The 21,187-nt window shown below is 50.8% G+C and overlaps 1 pseudogene; it reads right to left on the bottom strand.

Moving 5' to 3' along the window:
• Positions 1 to 4,995: 4,995 nt before the first annotated feature.
• LOC100951685 lies at positions 4,996 to 6,443 on the bottom strand (annotated as a pseudogene).
• Between the last annotated feature and the right edge of the window lie 14,744 nt (positions 6,444 to 21,187).

The raw sequence follows: 21,187 nt of genomic DNA, 5'->3' as shown, positions 1-21,187 counted from the left end.
ATTGTGGCAGGTGCCTGTAGTTCTAGCTACTTGAGAGGCAGAGGCAGGAGAATCCTTGAGCCCAGGAGTTGGAGGTTGCTGTGAGCTGTGACGCCACAGCACTGTACCAGGGCGACAGCTTGAGGCTCTGTCTCAAAAATAAATAAAATAAAATATATTAATTAAAGAGGGAAGAAGGTTGGGTAAGAAACATATTAAATACATATTATAATTAATTGATTTTCTTGTGCCTTTCCCATCACTGGTCACCTTCCATCTCTCGGTGGGTCCCTGCCCTTCCTTCCTCTGCTTCTCTGTCAAGGGCGGGATGGACAGATCACCACACAGTAAAGAGTCTGTAATAAATTGCAGATATTGTGCAAATGAGAGCCTTGGGTATCTTACGCATGTTTTTTAAGAAATCGAAGAGAACTCTTACATAACTACGCCTATAAGTTAAAGCCAGATGGTCCTCAGTTTTGTATATTTGACTGTCACGACCCCACATGCTATACAGGGACATTTGCCGGCACCTGTTTGGGGCCTTGCATGGCATTTCTTGAAAGCGCTTCTTGTCCCCCAATGTCTGTTTAGCACTGCTCATTAACCCAAGTATTTGTATTCTGTTACCACATTTTCCTTCCTTATGTTACCCAGCTAAATAGAAAACAAAAATGAAAGTGCTGGCGCTGGTGATAACAAGGATTAGTTCTCAGGAACTTAATTCAGTTGAGACAAGACTCCATGAGGACCGGCTTCCAGCTGAAGCATGCTGCATTGATATGGCTGGTCGCCGTATTCAACAAGCACAGTCAGGGGACAAGTGAAAAATGCTGAAAACAGACCTTTGACCATCCTGTTAAGGAGTTTTCATTGAAGCGTTTTTAGTATTTCCTAGTTCTCAAGGAATTCACAATATATACATCTATTGCATGGTTTGGCATATTTTAAACTGTTTGTAGTTTTGGGGGGGGCTTGTTTTTATAACTTGACTAATTTGGAGAGAGGAAGTGGGTAACCAACAGGTTGTTAGTCTCCTCCGTGCCCCAAAGTGAAGCCAGGGTCAGCCTCTGACTATGTCAGCAGCTGTGCCCATAAAAAGCTGCAGAGACAGCAGCTGCCAGTGTGGAAAGTTCCCAGGATCCTCCCGTGCTTATGTGTGAGCATCTGGCCACTCCTGGTTGCTGGACTGTTTGCTGCCCTCAGATAATGGCTCCAGGGCTGCTCTGGGAGATGGGGCTTCCCTTGCTGAAACCACCACCCATCGGGATCAGCCCAGTGCCCAGTTCTCTGTCTCTGCCAGCGAACTTGGGTGTGGTGAGGCCTGACCAGGAAAGGCAGCCTGGCCTCTCCCTTCCCTACCTCCCCTCCTGGCTTCTGGAGCCCCAGGGAGAGATAGAGGACGCACAGACCTCTGGTAAGGGATGAGATGTCCACAGGCTTCACCTATATGCCCGGGTCGCTGAGGCCAAACCTCCGTGAGTGTCCTCAGCCCCCTCACACTTCAGGAATGGTCCCTGGCCCACATCCTGTCAATATTACACCCCAAGCCCCCCTCCAAATCCCCTCAGCTGCTGCCCAGGTACTGGGCACCTCTGCAGCTCATCTGTGCTATTTTGGTATTGCCCAGCTGGGTCCTCAGCCCCAGCTTGCCTCCCTTGGTCCTGTCTTCACACTGGGCCCGAGAGAGCTCTCCAGAATGTCACTGGGGTCACCTCAAATCCTGAGTAAAATACCTGAGAGCTTCTTGCTGTCACAAGCCCCTGCACCCACCCTGCCTCTCTGGCCTTGTTTTTCCTTCCTCCCAGCAGAGCCCAAGCAGGAGCCACAGGAGATGGCTTGAGCTGCCAGCCTTGCCCATGGTGCTACAGCTCAGAATGCCCTCTGCACCCTGAGGATATCCACACCCCCTTGTTGCTACTCTCTATCCCCACCCCCTAGAAGAATTGATTCCTCCTTCCTGCACTTCTACGACACTTAAAAAATATCTATTCTCCCGTTGGTGTGACCTGTGCTGTAAAGCTGGCTCTTGTCTCTCTTTTCCACCGTAACCTTCTCAAGGAAACGCTTGCCGTCTTCTCTCCATCTTCAGGCTCCGGTCCCGCTTTGGAACATCGTTGGCACTTAATATTGTGTTTGTTTAATTAGATTGAAAATACATCGCCCCTGACTACATACGGTTTACTATCAAAAAAGTGGAATAGGCTCGGCGCCTATAGCTCAACCGGCTAAGGCGCCAGCCACGTACACCTAAGGTGGCGGGTTCGAATCCCCAGCCCGGACCCGCCAAACAACAATGACGGCTGCAACCAAAAAATAGCCGGGCGTTGTGGCGGGTGCCTGTGGTCCCAGCTACTTGGGAGGCAGAGGCAGGAGACTCGCTTGAGCCCAGGAGTTGGAGGTTGCTGTGAGCTGTAATGCCACGGCACTCTGCCCAGGGGGACAGCTTGAGGCTCTGTCTCAAAAAAAAAAAAACAAAAAAACAAACAAACAAACAAAAAAAAGTGGAATACATGCTTCCAGGTGCCAAGGCTGAGATTTTTCCCTCCTAGCCAGTTTATTGCTTTTAAAATAATGTATCGGCAGCAAGGCTGGGTGGCCATCAACACACGTTCCCTGAAGGGACACTCTCAAATAAAGGGAGGACCCGCTCTTTCTCACCACCTGGTAATCCACATTCCAGACTGCTCAGTTCTTCTCAATCAGGACAGGAGACAAAATTGTTGACATAAGAATGAGGGGGAGTTAGTGTCCTTTCTCTGTTTAATCCAGAAATCACAGGTAGTAGCAGTAGCTACTATTTAGCTGTGTGTCCTCTCAATGCCAGGCACAGAGTGGAATGCTGACCACACACTGCCGCTCCTCACTGCCTGTAAGAAATGGATTAACACGTGGTTTCTACACCCAAGCATCCAATACCCCATGAATTTAAATGTCAGATTTTCAGCAAAGCCTCCTTCAACCCCCTGACTAGGTGAGGTGATCCTGTCACCCGCTCCAGATATCCATAAACCTTCTCCTCTGCAATTAGTCTCTTAACACCTGTCTTCTCTACTGGAGTGAACTCTGGGAGGGCAGGGGCACTGTTGTAGTCACTGTTACAACTGTTGGGGGGGGTGGCAGAGTGCCAGGCACACAAAATGGCTGGGTAGAAGTGGGGAGAGACAGGTGGGATTCCTCGATACTCTTTAGTAACCTCAACCGTATTTGACTCAGCTCCGCTGCCCGCACCTGCCTGATTTCTCACGTATGTCAAGGCCATGTCTGTCTACCCCACTCAGCTTTCTCGTTCTCCCCATCTCTGCCGTGGCTTCCCTGCCACTGTCTGGGGCTAATGTCATCACTGACCTCTGGACATTTTTCTTGTCATGGACTCCAAGCTCCTAAGCGTTTCTTGGTTTCCCCCAAGTGCCCTGGTTTTAAATTAACCTCTGAGACTACGACAAACCACAAGGACCACCAGACCCCAGACTCCTTCTCTTCTCCCCAAGATCTGCCAGACTCCCTTCTACTGCCTAGTGGGGTTACAGGTAGGGCGCCCTCACTAATGACCCTGCTGTTATATCAGTCAAGGCTCCTGGGTATGATGAACAAAAACCCAGTTCAAATCAAACCGAGTGGGGAAAGAGGGAAACCAGTGGGTCTAAAAGCGAGTGGTCTGGGGAACTATGACTTGAGGCAAGGCTGGGATTTTAAATAACATCATTGCTTGCTTGTTTTTCTCTCCACATCCAGCCTTTACTCACCTCCTACAGTCAGCTTGACTATCACAAAAGGCTCTCAAACGAGGTAAGAAATACAACCAAGGGCCCTCTGGGCCCCAGGAAGTGCTGTTCCAGCATCCACAGGCCAGTCTCGCCGGAGGATTCTGACTGGCTCTGCCTGGGTCATCTGACTTCTCTAAATCAATCCCAATTGGGGGTGGGGTGGGGGGGATAAAGCCCTGGAATTGGTTCCGCCTAAGTCCTGGGCTGTCCCTGAGTGGGAGGTGCCCTGGGAACTACTTGAGTTTGCATTCTGTTCCTGGCAGACAGATTCTGTCCCAACAGCCATTCATGGAGTAGGTGTCCTGTGAACACTTTCTCAGGCCTCTAGAGGAACAGGAGGGAGGGATCTGAGGGGTCATCCATAGGAGCCAGTGCAGAAAGAATATCCTGGTGAACAGGGTGGGAGCTTGGATGGGGTTTAAAGGGAAGGAAGCATCTGATCCGTCTACCTGCCCGGGCCAAGGGCACAGACATGACTTTCTGAGGGTCTCCCGGGCATCAGTGGTGCTGTTTCCTTCCCCCACCCCTTGCACAGAGCCCCATCTTGAATTACGTAGCCCATCTTCAGCCCCAGAGTCTTCCTTTTATAATCTACGAAGCTGGTCCATCCGATGGCTGTCTCCTTCCTGCCGTAGCTATGGCAGACATTTCTATTACTGATGCCTGATGGTCCTCGGGTCTAATTTGGGCCAGGCTTGGTTCTCAGGCCCTCCCTCCCGACTGCTTCAGCCTGTCCCCCTGCCTACTAACAGTCCTCTGCCAGCTGAGCGGTGCCTCCAATCCCTGCCTACAGAGGCTCCTGTCTTGGGGTGGCCCCGTCCTGTCTCCCACACTCCAGCCCGCAATCTCATCCTAGTGTTGTTATCTTTATGAAAGAGAGGAAGGGGTGTCACTAGGTGGGGAGGAGCAGGGACCAGCTAGGAGGGAAAATCTCAGCCACCTGGGGCTCAGCCTCTGGGGCTCAGTCTTTTCATAATTTTCATTTTCTCAGTGAGTGTATTTTATGACTCTGCTTCTTGAAAATTACTTAACCATGGGTATATGGGTTTATTTCTGGTCTATTTTAGTTCATTTCTATTCCACTGATTAACTTGTTTGTCCTTATGCCAGTTCCACCGTGGTTTTTTTTTTTTTTCAAAACACGAAAGGATTTATTCTAGCTTTATCCTTTTTACAAAAATCCAGACAAGTTGTTGCATCAAGAAAATTTGGCCAGTTGTGGCAGCTGCAGCCTCAGTCACCCTTGGAATCACTGTCCCTCCCCCTGGGGACAAAGTGCTGCCCTGAGGCAGCCTGTGCTTAGGGTCCTCCACGTTCGCCTTGATTGTTCCAGACTCAGTTCCTGCTCCAACTCATCTCTTGTCCGGTTCAGGCCACCAAACACCAAGAGGACCAATTAACAGGGCCTTGATATCACCTTCAGGGAAAAAAAATATCATCGGCAGATTCCTACCAGGGTAACTGGGTATTACCCTGATGGGGCTGTTGAAATGGCTTTTAAAAATTTGACATCAGGAAACTTCCTGGCAAGTTTACTGGGATGTTGATTTATCAGGGCACAGAGGGGAAATGCTTGTTTGTACAGGTACAGGATACCCAGGAGCCCTCACTGGCTATGACTTCTTGAACACCATCCTTTCCTGAGATGTGCAGAACTGAACATTCACTTTTCAGCTCAGTTGTTTTCCCCTCAGCCGGGCTTTGCTGCATGGACATTTCAACAGCGCGTTCATCCTCCTCTTTAAATTCATCTTTGTGGGCAGCACCTGTGGCTCAAGGAGTCGGGCACCAGCCCCATATACCAGAGGTGGCAGGTTCAAACCCAGCCCCAACCAAAAACTGCAAAAAAATAAAAATAAATTAATAAATTCATCTTCGTGACCTTCCAGTTCTTCCAGAGTCCTATCTTCATGTGTTTTCACCACCGATGGCTGGAGGACACTGCTCCTCCTTTTCTGCCTCTTTTTTCAACTCTTTCAGACTTTCCTGTGAGGACAAGATGCCCTTGTTGCATAGACCCCATTCTACTCCGTGTCTGCTTGGTGTCAGCTCTAAGTGCAGCCAGGAACACAGGCTCCGCTGCTGCGTGTCATGGTGGGACCCCTAGACCAGGCCCTCCGCGTCTCCAGGCCTCAGCTTCCACGTCCACCTGATCTCCAAAAGCTCATGCTAGTCCAGCCGCCGAGGGACGCTCCTGCTGCCTTTGTGTTTGTGTATTTTTCACTCCGTGCTCTAGGGCAGGCTTTTCCAGCCTCCATAAACTTATACCGTCAGGGGTTATAACTCACTGGACACTGCTGCTCCACCAGAAGGGACTTAGGGACTAATAGCTCATGAATCTTCCTAATAACAATTTAAAAATCTCTTTTAATTAAAAAATGTAAAAAATATTTTTAATGTGGAAGCTTCTGGAAAGGCCTTTCCCTTGGGCAGAAAGGTGGACCCTTGGAGATCCCCCAACCCCCAGCTGCTGCCTCCGAGCTCTGGGTTGATCTGAAGCCTCTTGCTGCATACACTGCCCTGGGGACAGCAGAGGTGAATTGGAAATTATTTGGGGAGGTGCTTGTTGAAGCTGAGAGCAGAGGGTCTCTCCATCATTTAGAGGAAACTGAACCTGCAGCTGCAACTGAGCTGAGTCCAGATGCTGCCCGAGATCCCAGCACCCAGGTCCATTGCCAGCTGCTCCAGGAACAGCATCCTTCCTTGATAAATCTGGGGCTGTTGGTGCAGCTCCAGGTAACACTGCCAATCATCCTGCCGCAGACATTCCAATAGTGAGCAGTTTTATAATATTCTTCCTCTTGCTCCTCCTGCTGTTTCCTCACTCCGTACTCACGATGAGGATAACACGACAGCAAAGGGTCTCTGCATGCTGACTTTCCCCAGCATCAGTCCTTTCTCTTACAAAGTACAGCACAGAAGATGATGTGGGAGTGTCAAGGCAAGATGCCGGGCTGCAGTAGGAGAATGTCCACTGCCGGGGGGGATCTTGATCCTCCAAAGCACCGCCTGCTTGAGTCATGGGCCCGTGACTGGAGAGGAGCAACGAGGGCCACTTGCTGACCAGGAATTCCCTGTTTCTCCAGAGAAAAGCGACCAGCTCTACCCATCGGAATCTTCTGGGTGCAAGAAAGGCTCTGGTTGGTGGTGTCGTTGGGAGCTTCAGCCTGGACACCCTGGAGGTTTAAAAGTGGATGAAGCTTGGGGTGGACTTTGCGCTGTTTCCAAGTAGCAAATAGTCTGCGTCTCTCTTTGGTTGGAAGGCTGGCTCTGTTATTCTGGATCCAGTTATTAGTTACGTTCACTTGACATTGAAGTTTTTTGGCCAGGTCTTCTCTGGTTGTAAAATCAAGGTAAGGGTTGTGTGTAAATATCTTCTTAAGTCTCTCCTCTTCTTCGTTTGTAAATTTGTGTGGGTGTTTCGTGTTTCTTTGTTCCTATTACTTGCTTAGGACCATTTCCTTCATCTGGAAAACCACAGGAGGCCATTGTAGACTGTCTAGCCCTTGATCTCTCCAGAGTCATCCGAGATAAACTGCAGAGCGGAATGACTTAAAGGCACTGAAAGGCACCCACCCTAATCACACCTCCACCCTAGCTGGGCCTTTTCTGATTTAGTTCCAGAACCCACCCTTTAAAGTCCAATCTACTGTTCCCTGCGAATTCACAACTGACTTTCTTCTTTAATACTCTAATACCACATTTTATCCCCACTGTAGAGCTGAGCGCCTTTGGGGCAGAATGGTTCGGAGCCCAGAGTCGGCTCTGCCACCCCCGCAGTCTGACAGCTGAGCCTGTGCCCATCACCACACGCTCACAGGTAACGTGATTCTGTGCGCCCTGGGAGGGCGAGGACTTTAAAATGCTCATGGCTGGTTCATAGTGGTTGATGTATCTGTGCCTTTTGGGGATTGGGGGTCCCGGCTCCCCGAGCTCAGCTGAGTTAGAAAGTTCAACCGAGGCACAGTGGTAATTGAAAGCAAGTGAGTGGACACTGGATATAAAACCAGAGGGACACAGGCAGTGTGGACAGAGAGCACAGGTAACCTGCACAAGTCTCAGGGGAACAAAGAGAGGTTGTACTTAAGAAGAACAAAGAGAAAGTTTATAGCACTGCCAAAGAGAGTTGGAAGGGGGTCCCTCTCATGGAGGGAAAAGTAGAGAGGGAGAGAGACCACCACAGTGTTCTAATCGTTGTAGGTTTTGAAGTTTTAAAACTGGGAAGTATAAATCTTCCAGCTATGTTCTTCTTGTTTCAATATTCAATATTTGGTGAATTTGTGCATTTTTTTTTTGAGACAGTCTCACTATGTCACCCTGGATACAGTGCTGTGGTGTCACAGCTCACAGCAACCTCAAACTCTTGGCCTTAAGCAATGAATTCTCTTGCCTCAACCTCCCAATGCCACAATGCCTGGCTATTTTTTTGGTTGCAGCTGTCGTTGTTGTTTGGCAGGCCCAGGCAGGGCTTGCTCGAACCTACCAGCCTTGGTGTATGTGGCTGGTGCCCTACTTATTGAGCTATGGGCTCCAAGCCAGAATTTGTGTCTTTTTTTTTTTTTTTATTCCAGAAAGGACATCTGTGATTGGGGTGATTCACCAAGGTTGTCCCAGGAGGATCCTTGGAGGAAGAACCTACAGACCTGGGTTCTTGTCCCAGTCTTGCCACCAGTTCCCTACATGTCTGTGGCAAATCACGTCTTCTCTTTAACTGTTGTTTTACTCTTCTGAAGAATGGATCCAAGGGGGCTCAAACTTGCATTTCTTGCTTAGAAAGCTTTTCTGTAAGCTCACTCTAAAATATACTTTGGAGCCAGATTGAAGGTCCAGGTACGAGAGATGTGGTTGTCAGACAGCCCCCCTCCCACAAGTCCTGCATCTGTAGCTACCCGGCTCTGCCCACTCCTCCCTGGTCATTAGCAAAGGTGTTGTCCTAGCAAAAACTCAATGGGCAGAGGGAAGAGAAGTCCGGGCCAAGGAGAAATTTAGAGATTAGGTCACCTTTAGTGTCTCCCTGACTGTCACTGACTTACACTTGATATTTTCCAGCACTTGACCAATGAATCAAGAGTGAGGTCTCATCTATTTTAAGCAACACACGCTCTCTCGAAAACGTCTGTAGGGAATGACTCTGTGCTGGACGTTAAGTTGGGCCGTATGAACAACGCAAAGGCAGACGAGCTGTGTGTCCCACTCTCTGCTAATCCATTCCCCTATCGACTAATTATCTGGGGAAATTTAAATTATATTAAAGCCTCCCCTTTTTCTTTGATTTAGGTATTGCTTCCCATATTCTGAATTGCCAGTGCACCTGCGAATAAATGGCCTTACAGGAAAGCAAAGCCCTGGACACAAAGATCGATGACTTACGTAGCCGGGTGCCGCCCTCCACACCAGGCACCTTGGTACAGCCTGGGGACGTGGCTGGGAGCGGCCTGCACTAGACTCCACGTGTGCATTTCCCCAACTTGATGCAACTTCAGAGGCACATTTTCCTGCAGGGATTTGGCCCAGATTCTAGACTCTGTGCTGGAAAGTCACCATCTCAGTAGTCAGTCTGCATCGGTCCCTTGTCCCCATTGCCTCTTACTCTCCCCACGGTGTCGTGCGGTAAGGCTGTAGTGAGTCCTGATTCACGACTGCTGTACAGGTGGTGACAGCACGTACGGGACGGTGGGCTGCGCCAGGCAGGGCCCAGAAACAAAGCAGCAGCCAGAGCGTGGTGCCGAGAGCTCTGCCTGCAGCATAGTCAGTCCTATCTGGTGAGTTCAGGAGCACCAGGTGAACCAGGTTGAGGAAGAAGAGTAGGCCCCCCATTTCTGCAATGGCTCCCCAGAGAGACACGCAGCGTGGGTGTCCTGGGGAAGACAAGTTCTAGACAAGTCACATGTGTCTCTGGGGCATCCAATGACATCAGTAAGAGGGCAGAATGAGCACGCGGGGTTGGAGACCCTTTTGGAGATTGTTCAGAAGATGGATGGCTAAAGAAATTCATTTTCTTTTCACAGACTGACAAGGAAGGAGTGGGAGAGAGTGGTCTTGGTGGGCAGGGGAGACGGAGATGCAGGGGCCAGCTGGGGTGAGATGGGGTTGGCCCAGAGACACTATTGAGGGGCTGCCTGGCAGGGAAAGCTGAAAGTAGAGAGTGAGGTGACCACAGCCCCCAGAGAGAGCCAGGTGCCCTAGCCCTGGGGTCCGCCCTGCCCCACAGTGTCTCATCCAGGCCTAGAGGATCTTAGGGGTGAGTGGAACAGGGTGATGTGGGATGTTTCATGGGGAAGGCTGGAGATCAATAAACAGACAACTCTCCACCCCCCTGGGGAGGCTGCAGAGCCTGGCAGCCTCCACAACGCTCTGCTTTTTACTCTCTGGACAAGCTGAGGAGCCTCGCTGCCTGTTCACCTGCAGAATGAGGCTGCTGGAAGGACCAGGAAGGACCATGGGAAGCACGAGGCACAGCAGTGGCAACATCACCAGTGACAGTGACGGTCTCTCATCCCAGCCCACCTGACATAGCCCAGTCATTCTTTCCATGCTGGAGTCCTGGTTGCCCTTGGGTTTTCTTTGACTTTTTCATCCTGCACAAGGTGTTAGATTCAACCTCCTTCCTTTGTCTGTGGAAGATCCGTGTAGGCCTGAGGGCTGTGGAAGAATCCCTGGTTCTGTGGTGGCAGCATGGGCACCGGTGCTATTGTGATATTGTTACTGTCAGGCAAATGCTGACTGTTCCTGCAAAACGCCCCCCGCCCTGCTGGCTCCTCTCCACCACACAGGACACCAGGGCCTTTGCCCAGGCTGCTGGCCACCCTCCCCCACCAGGCCTCCCTCCCCCAGGGGTCTGAGTGCCTGGCCTGGCCCCCAGTGGCCTTCCCTGACCATCTCAGCCCTCACTCACCCTCTCCCTTTGAACAATACCCTCCTGACGGCTGGTTCAAGATGTGCTCTGAGTGTCATCTACATCAGAGTCCCTCAAGCGTCTTGTTAGAAAAGTGGATTCCTGAGCTCCTGTGCCATTCTGAATTAGAGCCCTCCACAGGGGCCAGGGCGCCTGCATTGGTAACCATTTCTACAGGGGAGCTTAGAGACGCAGTGACTTGTCTATACCACGGAGTCATCTGGATCCCTCCTTTCTGTGCCAGGGGGCAGGACTGAAGGACATGATGGTGCCTGGCAGTGAGTGAGCTCGGCAGGGCTCCGTATGTGGTTGTTGGTAGCCAGTCAGCTACGTAGGTAGATAGGGATGGGTGGATGGATAGACAGGCAGGCAAGCAAAACCTTGTTACAATAGTTGGAGTCACAGTTCTGGAATCTCCTGGAGCTAAAGCGTGGGATGTAGAGAAAGTTCTCATGAGAGACCAGAGGCTGGACCTACGGAGCTATTGGGAGCAAAGGCAAGAAGGTTACACTTGGAGTCTGTGACCTGGCAGGACAGGGTTCTGCCACTTACTGGCTGTGTCTGCTTGGGCTCGTTGAGCCTGATTTCCACCCCTATAAAGGGGAGCACACAGTGCCCACCTCTCAGAGCACAGTGACATGCCACTCAGACAAGACCTCCAGAGAAAGAACCTGCAAGCTCAGCTCCGTGCTCCCGGTCCTGCTCCACCCTCCTCCTGCCTCACTGCCCCTCTTCGTACAGAGTCACCCCAACCCATAGCCAGCTGTGTGTCTTCAGAGGAAATACCCAAGGATGGAGATGTAGCTTCTCTCAGAAGAGAGTCTGAGGGCTTGTCCCGACCCAAGTCACCTTCAGACAAAGGCGGAAGCAGCTCCCACACTTCGGCCTCCTGGAAGAGAAGCCGTTGTCAGAGCGGCCAGTGGAGGGTGGAGACAGGCTGGGTAGACCCTCCAGGTAGCTACTGAGACACCCCAGAAATACTCCTTCCCACTCAGCCCAAAGTCCATGCTGCCTTCCCTCCACGTCTCCCTGGGATTGGGTTCCATGCCTGAGGTTTGCCTCTCTCCCTGGACCTGTCCTCTGTCCCCACCAGCCCATCCCACCAGCACACTCCTCCTAAAGCCACAGGTGTGTGCTCCTCTGGGAGGGACTCCAAAGTCGAAGCCCTCCCCTCAAGGCGCTTGCAGTCTAGCTTGGGATATCAAAGCAACACGAAGAAACACGCCTGCCTCAGGGGGCAGCAGGAACCCCAGGAGGGAGAACCCCACACGGGCTGGAACGGTCAGGGGAGGCTTCTTACAGAAGGAGAAACTAGGGCAGCAGCTTTCAGGCTGCTGGAGTTGGGAAGAATGTTCTGGAGGGCTCTGGACGATGGAGAAGGCCCTGCCCGTAGGCTGCCCCAGTGCGAATGATGGTGGAAGAGTGAAAGAGACGGCCAGCATGGCAGGTGCTGTGGTCGTGTGGGGGGCACAGCCGGCTGAGGTGGGCCTTCATACACTAGCCGGAGGTCAGCTGCAGCGAGCTGGCCAGGCTTCCCGGAGGTCCAGGGACTGCCTCATTGATTGGCCTGTGAAAGGCCACTTGGCAAGCTGGTTGCTGAGAGACGGCCCCAGAGGCCGGGGCTGGGATTAGTGTGACTGGCCCTGTTTGCTCTTCTTACTGAGAGGAGGGAGGACTTTGGTCCCAGCTTATCAATCGCCCCCAGTTTGAAAGCCCAGGAATGCAGCCTTGGGCAAATGTGCAGGTTCACAGGACACCCATTAATCAAACAGTTCCCTTCTCTCCAGCCCTAACAACCTGACCCCCACCTCACACACACCCCCTCTCCCATCACATGCTTACATGGTCTTTGGCAGCTTCCAGAAAGAGTGGGTGCACCATTTCCGCCAGCTATGCTAGGCCCCAGGTTTGCACAGTGAGTCCACCAGTGGCAGCCGGAGGTCCATCCGGGGGCTCTGGAAGGTAGAAAGAGCCAGCCCCACCTGCCTCTCTGCTCCATGTAGTTAGCAACACCTTGTCCCCTTGAGATGAAACGAAAAACATCCCAGGCGGCGGCTTCTAGAGGAAATGTTTTTAAAATACAAAAATTCTTCTTTCACACTTTTTAGAATGAGAGAGGGCATTATTTATTTTTATCATATAGTGGGTGGAACGAAGATTGAAAGTCACATATCGGCTCGGCGCCTGTGGCTCAAGCGGCTAAGGCGCCAGCCACATACACCTAAGGTGGCGGGTTCAAATCCCCAGCCCGGGCCCGCCAAACAACAATGATGGCTGCAACCAAAAAATGGCCGGGCGTTGTGGCGGGCGCCTGTGGTCCCAGCTACTTGGGAGGCTGAGGCAGGAGACTCGCTTGAGCCCAGGAGTTGGAGGTTGCTGTGAGCGTGATGCCATGGCACTCTACCCAGGGGGACAGCTTGAGGCTCTGTCTCAAAAAAAAAAAAAAAGAAAGTCACATATCAACCAAGTGGCCAGGCCACGAGGCTCTCAAACCAGGGGTCCCGGTCTACAGAGAAAAGGGGGGTGGGTGGAAAGGATCAATCTACAAAAATTGAATTTCATAGGAAAAAATGTAAATAATGATAATAATAAATGTGGATTCCTGTTGGCAGGGCTAGGCACCAACGGCCAAGCACCAAATGGGATGTGCAGCCTTGAATAGCGGCGTGGAGAGGGTTGGGGTATTAAGAGAGGGCGCAGGTGTCGCATGAGCTGGCTGTGGGCTGTGGCTGCAGGTCGTTAATGTCAACCTTGGTGGCAGAGAAGATGGCGACTAGGAGGAGGAAGACAAAGCTCTGGAATATTCCACACGTCTTTGCCTAAAAGGCTGTGATCCATCACAAGCACTACACATGAACGTACCTTCAATGGGAAGTAAGTCTAGCCAAAGAGGGACAAATGATCCCCCTAGGAGGGGTGTCAAAGCTATGTCAGCAAGACATTGGTGGCACCAACCCTGGAGATGCATGTCTAGAGGACAGACTGTGTGTCTGCAGGAGAGACTTGTATATCTGGAGGAGAGATTTGTATGTCTGGGGGAGAGACTTGTATGTATGGAGGAGAGACTTGTGTGTCTGGAGGAGAGACTTGTATATCTGGAGGAGAGACTTATGTGTCTGGAGGAGAGACTTGTATATCTGAAGGGGAGACTTGTATATCTGGAGGAGAGACTTGTGTGTTTGGAGGAGAGACTTGTATATCTGGAGGAGAGATTTGTATGTCTGGAGGAGAGATTTGTGTGTCTGGAGGAGAGACTTGTATATCAGGAGGAGAGACCTGTGTGTCTGGAGGAGACTTGTGGGTTTGGAGGAGAGATTTGTATGTCTGGAAGAGAGATTTGTCAGTCCCCACAAGTGGCCACTGTCTCAAGGACTCTTCTCCTGAAACCTCTGTTCTACCTCCCGACTTGACCCTGCATGTCCACAGCTGTCTGCAGTCCACACATCCTGAATTACCTTCAGAGCAGGGCGCTGTGCTGTGGCCCCTGCATCTGGGTCACTCCTGTGTGTCTTCTGCATGTGGCTGTGGTCCTCTCCTCACCTCAGCACCTCTGGCTGAGGCATCCTCCCCTGGACCACTGGCTGCCTATGGTCAATCACACATTTGTCCTGGCTCCCAGCACCAAGTCTGGCACCCTACTAGTATTTGTTGAATGCATGAAAGCCTGCTGTTTTCAAATGTCTGAAAGGCTGTCATGTAGAAGAAGGGTCAGTCAGCTTGAAGACACAATCAGGGCTGGTGAGAGGAAGCAGCAGAGAGCCAGAAACCAGGCAGGTTCACCTGCACAGAAGGCCTCTCCTGGCACAGTGAGCTCCTTGTTACAGCCAGTTCCCTGTCACCTGTGCTCACTGAATGGGACAGGATGGCCTTCTCCGCAGGGTGATAGCAAAGGGGACTCTGTGTGGATGGCATGACCTCCAGGGGCCTTCTGGCTCCAAGACTCTGTGGTTTGGCTACTAGATGCCCTCCATACACACACACCCAGCTGTGTTGCAGTCAGGGCCTGTCAGGCCAGGATGGGCCTCTGGAAATCTGTCACTGTCTGGAGAGGCAACCTTGAGGCCAATGGAAAGGAGTGAGGATGGAGCTTGACCTTCAGCCTGCCACCCCCACGGGAGACCTTGACCCTTCTCCACCCTGACCCTGCAGAACCAGTGCTCAACCCTCACCCTCCTTCTTTTTATTTTTATTTATTTATGTATTTATTTATTTTGCCACAGAGTCTCACTATGTCACCCTGAGTGGAGTGCCGTGGCATCACAGCTCACAACAACCTCCAACTCCTGGGCTTAAGCAGTTCTCTTGCCTCAGCCTCCCTAGTAGCTGGGACTACAGGCACCCGCCACAATGCCCGGCTATTTTTTTTGTTGTTGTTTATTTGTTTAGCAGGTCCGGGCCAGGTTCGAACCCACCAGCTCCAGTGCGTGGGGCCAGCTCTATAACCACTGAGCTACAGGCACCGAGCCTCACCTCCTTCTTGAGAGCTAAAGCGCCTGGCTCGGGGCTCTGGGGCCCTGCCCCGGGAGGGTCATTGACATCCCAGTCGTCCCAGGTGTGGTGGGGAGGAGAGGCACCCAGCTCAGCCTTGCAGCTCCTTGGCCTCAGCTGGCCGTCCTCCCGTACCAGCAAGGTCACTGCTATCTGCACCACGAGCGCCTGCAAGGCCTGGCTGCCCTCCAAATATGCAGAGGGAGTTTAAACCTACACCGAGACTAAAAGGCCTCCCACGGGCAACGTTTTCCAAGTGCTGTAAACTCAAGGCAAGGACAAGAAAGAAAGGCCCTTTGCAGTCCTTCTAAGAGCCACAGGCTGTTGATGCCACCTGTGCGTGTATGTGTGTACACACACCTGTGTGTGCCTGTCCGTGTGGACATGCGTGTGTACCCATGCCTCTGTGTACATATGTGTCTGTGTGTGCAGTGTGTGCCTGTGAGATAATTATGTGTGTCCGTGATGCATTGGGGAAGGTGTAGAGAAAGTATCCACTTTCCTTGCGAGACTAAGTTTATAGAATTTGTTCAGAATCTCCTTCCATTGCTGTGATGCCACAGCACTCTACTGAGGGCGACAAATTGAAACTCTGCCTCTTAAAAAAAAAAAGAGAGAGAATGTGTTATAATAATCTTTATTTAGGGAGCCAGGGAATTACGTCCCAGCTTTTGAGCCCTTGAATATCGTCAACATTTTTCACCGTTTTATTTTCAAAGAGTGTTGTTTATCAGACCATTAATGACGAATGTTCTCATGGACAAACAATTGCCATGTAACCAAAGGTGGCTGTGTAAAACAGTCTGACCATATTCCTAGGGTAAGTCAAAGCTTGCACGCCAAAACATTTTTAAATTTTTCTACACTTTGAAAAATCAGCAATTCATATGAAACCAGGACTGCATGAAGGAGGAACCCTCCTCATCATTACCAAAAATTACTAATGACTAGTGAGGTCCTTAGAAGCACAGTTAAGTCAGCATAGGAATGAGTCCAATGAAAGACACATTTGAAAACTAACTTGCCCCCTTCCTAGGAGGACAGGGTCGCATTGTCTAAATGGCTGTCAGGAGCTGACGTGATGGGAGGGACTGGGCAGGTAGGAGAGTCAGTGTGAGCCGGGCAGGACTCAAGGAGGTGGGGTTGGGAATACGAGGAAGCCAAGCTCCCCCCACCCCCGCGCCCCCAGTGCTACAACCTGCAGACTCCTTTGTGATCTGGGCCCTAGTAAATCTCAACTCATTTGTTTTGCTTCTCTTGGGGACCCTTGTTCTGCCCTGCCTGCTATTTTTGGTCTAAAAACCATTATTCCACATATTACATCCTGGTTTTGAATTGTCTATGGTAAGGATGTGTATAAGGTCCGACAATTACATTCTCAAACGCATCCTAGAAAAAGTGCCGCATATCACTACGGTCACCTTTAAAGTACCCCCTTGCCATCTGGTGATGACAATGATAACTCAGCAACGAGGTCTGTGCCACTTTTTCCAGGATGAATTGGAGAACTTAATTGTCTGACCTGGTACGATCTTTGTCGCTCCATCTTGGCTGGAACTGGAAGCCAGTGCTGCTTAGACTTTCAGAGCAGAGAGTCGTTCTCCGTGTGGGCTTTGGAGCTCAGAGGATGCAGGGATCAGACTGGGGTAGCCAGTGCCATTTATCCCTTCCAGGAGCCTAAACCCAAAGCCACATGGTAGAAGGCAGAACCGAGAGATGGAAAGAAAGCACGTTCCAGCAGCCTGGCTGGACCGAACTCAGACAGAAAAATTCCCTTTGCTAAGGCCAGTGGGGGTCAGGTTTTCTAACGTTTGCAAGTGAAGGAGTCTCAAGTGATTAGCTTTGCTATTTAAGCTATTTAAAGTGTGTATGAATAATAGCATATGTTGTTCAGAGCTGGGGCAAAGGTTAGGAAAATTTAAAAATACATATGAATAGCAGCCTGTGTCCTGCGGAGCTGGGGCAAAGGTTAGAGAAAACAATCTGCGGTTATTCTAATATTGACTGTACACAGTAGGTACTCAGTAAATGCTGTCTCCCTGTCCTGTCCTGGTCTGGGCTTCAAAGCTGATCCCATCCTCTTTCCTGCCACCTCTCAAACTCCCCATTCTTCCTGGTGAAGTCTGGTCCTCAGGTTCCCTGTGAACAGAGCCCAGGGCTTTACAGTTAATATCCTGCCGCCTCTGATTGCAGCTTTAAGAGGTGTAACATTTGATAAGCTCCATTTAGCCTGGCTGTGCTGCATTGTTTAAATTATTCAAAGACAGATTGCTCCCTCCCCCACCCAGAGGATTTCTGCTCCGCTGAGCCTACGGCAGCAAGTCACCAGGAAAGGAGGAAGGAGCCAGCAGGGCCGCTTCTCACTGCAAGGCTGGAAATCAGTTCCAGCCCTTGTTCTGCACCCATCACACCCCATTATTCCTTGCTAATTGCAAGCCTGGTATGCAGGTTAACTCCTTGAGAACAATGTTGGCTTTGATTGCTAAGGGAGCTCAGCCAGCCACCCCCTTCTCCCACCATCCTCAGCTGACTCTGCCTGTCTGAGATTCCCAGGGTCTGACTTAGGGGAAGAAGAATCCAGGGTGAGAAGAAATCTGAAGATCTGAGGTGGAGGTGTTCTGATTGGGGCTGGGCGGATCCCAGCCAAAGACCTGGGCACCCTCAATCCAAATGCTGTGGAAAAGTAGACGACCCAGACCCAGCTGTGCGGTGACCCCATCTGCACCCCTCCTGGAGCCAGGGCTTTGTCTGGGGACAAACTTACTCTTCCTGGTTCACAGTAAAGATGGGGGGAAGACTCAGCCGTTGCCCACAGACACGGTCTCACTCCTTCATCCAAGCCATTTGTGGATGGTAGTCAGGCATTTTTAATGAGGAAGTATTATTTGGGGGACCATTTTTTTCATCTACAGAATCTATTGGCCTAGCTTTGCCAGATATTCACTTAGAACAAACGAAAATCAGTGTAAGAGAGCCTGGATGGCACTTGATACCTAAAATATTTACTATCTGGTCGTTTACAGAAAAAGGTTGCTGACCTCCCTGGGAATCTGGATTTAAAAAGCCTAGGCAATGTGACAACTAAGTACTATGTGTGGCCTGTCTTGAATTGGATCCTGGACTAGAAAAAGGACGTCTGTGGACCAAGTGGCAAAACTGGAATTAACTCTACAAGTTAGATGATGAGAGAAAGTGGACCAGGGTCAATTTCCCAAGTTTGGCCATTGGGCTAAGGTTCTGTGAGATGATAATGTTTGGGGAACCTCAGTATGGAGGGGGGCAGTCTTTATACTAATTTTGCAACTTTTTTTGAAAGTTTGAAGTTATTTTGAAAAACAACCTTTCAAAAATGATTGTAAGGAGATGGAGACTCCTGCTGCTTAGAATCCCAAGGCCCAGGGAAGGGGCTTTTAGGTGGAGAGGCAACCTAGAGAGGAGCACCTGGGGCCAATGCACCACTCGCCAGGGGAGCCTGGCACTTCAGGGAACACAGGCCATTGGTGAGGGCGTGGGGTGAGGGGCGGCCACAGGGCAGAAGCATGTTCTTATACAGAAGGGAGCCCTCCCAGAAAACCCACAGCTGCAGGAAATGTACAAAGCCCAATAATTATGTGATCTGAATTCTGGTTGAAGACAGGAAGGGCTCAAAGTCGTGTCAACTGGCAGGGCTGACGGAGCTGCCCCACCTGGATGCAATGGCTGAGACAAGGCTATAGGGAATGAGGTGGGCCCCCCATGGGGCTTGCCCAGGCTGCAGGGTTGGGGCCCAGTGCACCTGAACTGCCAGCAGGCAGGCGGGCAGAGAGGCCCCAAGTGCCGGACTCCTGGGTCATGGACTGGAAAGGTCACCCCCATCTGTTCCCCTGAGAACGTGCAGGCCAGACTGCTACAATGGTGTCACAATCAGTCACCCCTCTGGGACCTGGTCGTGCCCTGGGCACACAGCCACTCCTGTGCCATAGGACCTGCTAACAGAGCTCGGGAGGAGGCCCCTTTGCCACCTCGTCTGTGGATTACTCACAGTTAGTAACTACTAACAGAGACTTCTAGCCTGCTGCAAAAACATTTTTTGTTGTTATTGTTGCTGTTTTTGGCCAGGGCTGGGCTTGAACCTGCCACCCTCAGTATATGGGGCCGGCGCCCTACTCCTTGAACTACAGGTGCCGTCCTACAAAAACATTTTTAAGCAAGAGAGGAGGAAGCCAGAAGATCCTTACCAGGTGGGTAGAAAAATGGCCAGATCAGCTGACTGGTCAAAGGATGGTAGAGATACATTGTTTGGGAACCTCCAAAAGAGGCAATGGAGAGTGGGGGTGTGGGGATCGTCCCCAGGGCTTCAGCTCCTTCCCACCCCGAGAAAACCCAATGTCTCCCCAATAACAGTTCAGGAGGTAAAGAACCCGGAATCCTAGCCCCAAGCGAGGCCTTAGAGCTCTGGAGGCCAGCTGCCTTGGGGAGGGATCAGAAGCGGGGCCCAGAGAGATTTAAAGCCACCATGTTAAGAGTGGAGTTGCACTGACTCCACCCCACATGCTGACTGCAGGCAGAAGGCATTTCTGGGCTCCCGGCCTCAGTGACTACGTCAGTGCTCATTTTGTTAGCTGGATTTTGGACTCAGTGCTGCCCAAGTGATGAAACCAGATCTTTTGATTTTCTTTTCTTCAGCACAATTCACAATAGGAAATATATCTCAAAACTCACATCCAGTACACATACACATGTGTAAGATATTTGAGCAAAAGTTTCACAAGACAATATCATCCTGACGATTTGCAATGCCTTCTAGTATTTTCTCTTCCTGTCCCTTCCCATCTCTCCTTACCTTTTCCTTATCATTATTAAAAAGAAAACTTCTGGCAGGGCCTGTCACTCAGTGGATAGGGCACCAGCCACATACACCGAGGCTGGCAGGTTTGAACCCAGCCCGGGCCAGCTAAGGCAACAATGACAACTGCAACCAAAAAATATCCAGGCCTTGTGACGGGTGACTGTAGCCCCAGCTACTTGGGAGGCTGAGACAAGAGAATCACTTAAGCCCAAGAGTTTGAGGTGGCTGTGAGCTGTGACTCCACAGCACTCTACCAAGGATGATATAGTAAAACTCTGTCTCAAAAAAAAAAGAAAAATGCTGCTTATAATTGGACAATCATTTGCTGAAAAGTCACAGCTCTGGGGACCCAAGGGACCCCTGAGGAAAGAGCAGGTCACAAGTGACGCTGTACTCAGAGGCACAATCAGGCCTTGCCGATCAGGTGATCACAGCCTCCACGGGCCAGTCCACTGCATGAAAACCCCTCCATTCCGGGGCTAGTGGGCGTGCCCCAACTCAGATGCAGTGACAACAATTTACACTTTACTTACATATGTTATAGAAAATGCGCTGAACAACCTAGCAAAATCGGTGATATTTTCCTGTAAAGAAAAGAAAGGTCAGTCTGGCTGACTTGTTCAAGGTCACTGTGACCACTAGTGGTCAGAGCTAGGACTGAGACCTGGTGTGCTGTGGCTTCTTCTGCCACAACTATCCCACAGCAGCCTCCACGCCAGTGTTCTAATGAGCCCCTGATTATGGGGCCCCTCAGTCCTTCCCTCTCTTTCCCTTTGGGAATATCTCCTCATTCTTAAGCTCTGGAGTTGAACAACCTGGGACACTTTTAAAGTCATCGTATGACTCCCTGTCCAACTGGTTGGGGGTTTCAACCAGTCTGCTTCCATGAAGGAGGAGCAAATGTTCAGGATTTAGACAAAAATAATGGATTGCTCACGAAAGATTATGAAAGAGTCACAAAGCCTCCTCGTCTGCCTGGGACACTCTTTCATGCGGCTGACATAAGGAGAGATTTGCAAAGCCCTCCAAGGAAGTTGACACTGTGTGCCGGGGATTAATGGTTTATTAATTAATCGTGTTTGCAGCTTCTCGAAAATGCCGTATACTTGCTGGCACCCACGCCAGCCCCCAGTCACAACCTTCACCCCGGCCTCCATTTATCAGCAGGACGGTACTAAGGGATGGCCTCCTGCCCCATCCGTCAAACAGATCACTGTCTGCAGACATTCT

The sequence above is a fragment of the Otolemur garnettii genome, unplaced genomic scaffold, assembly GCF_000181295.1.
Source record: "Otolemur garnettii isolate 467f Iridium unplaced genomic scaffold, OtoGar3 scaffold00074, whole genome shotgun sequence".
NCBI classification, from domain to species: domain Eukaryota; kingdom Metazoa; phylum Chordata; class Mammalia; order Primates; family Galagidae; genus Otolemur; species Otolemur garnettii.
The sequence above is the reverse complement of the archived record's forward strand: the minus strand, read 5'-3'. Positions and strand labels throughout refer to the sequence as shown.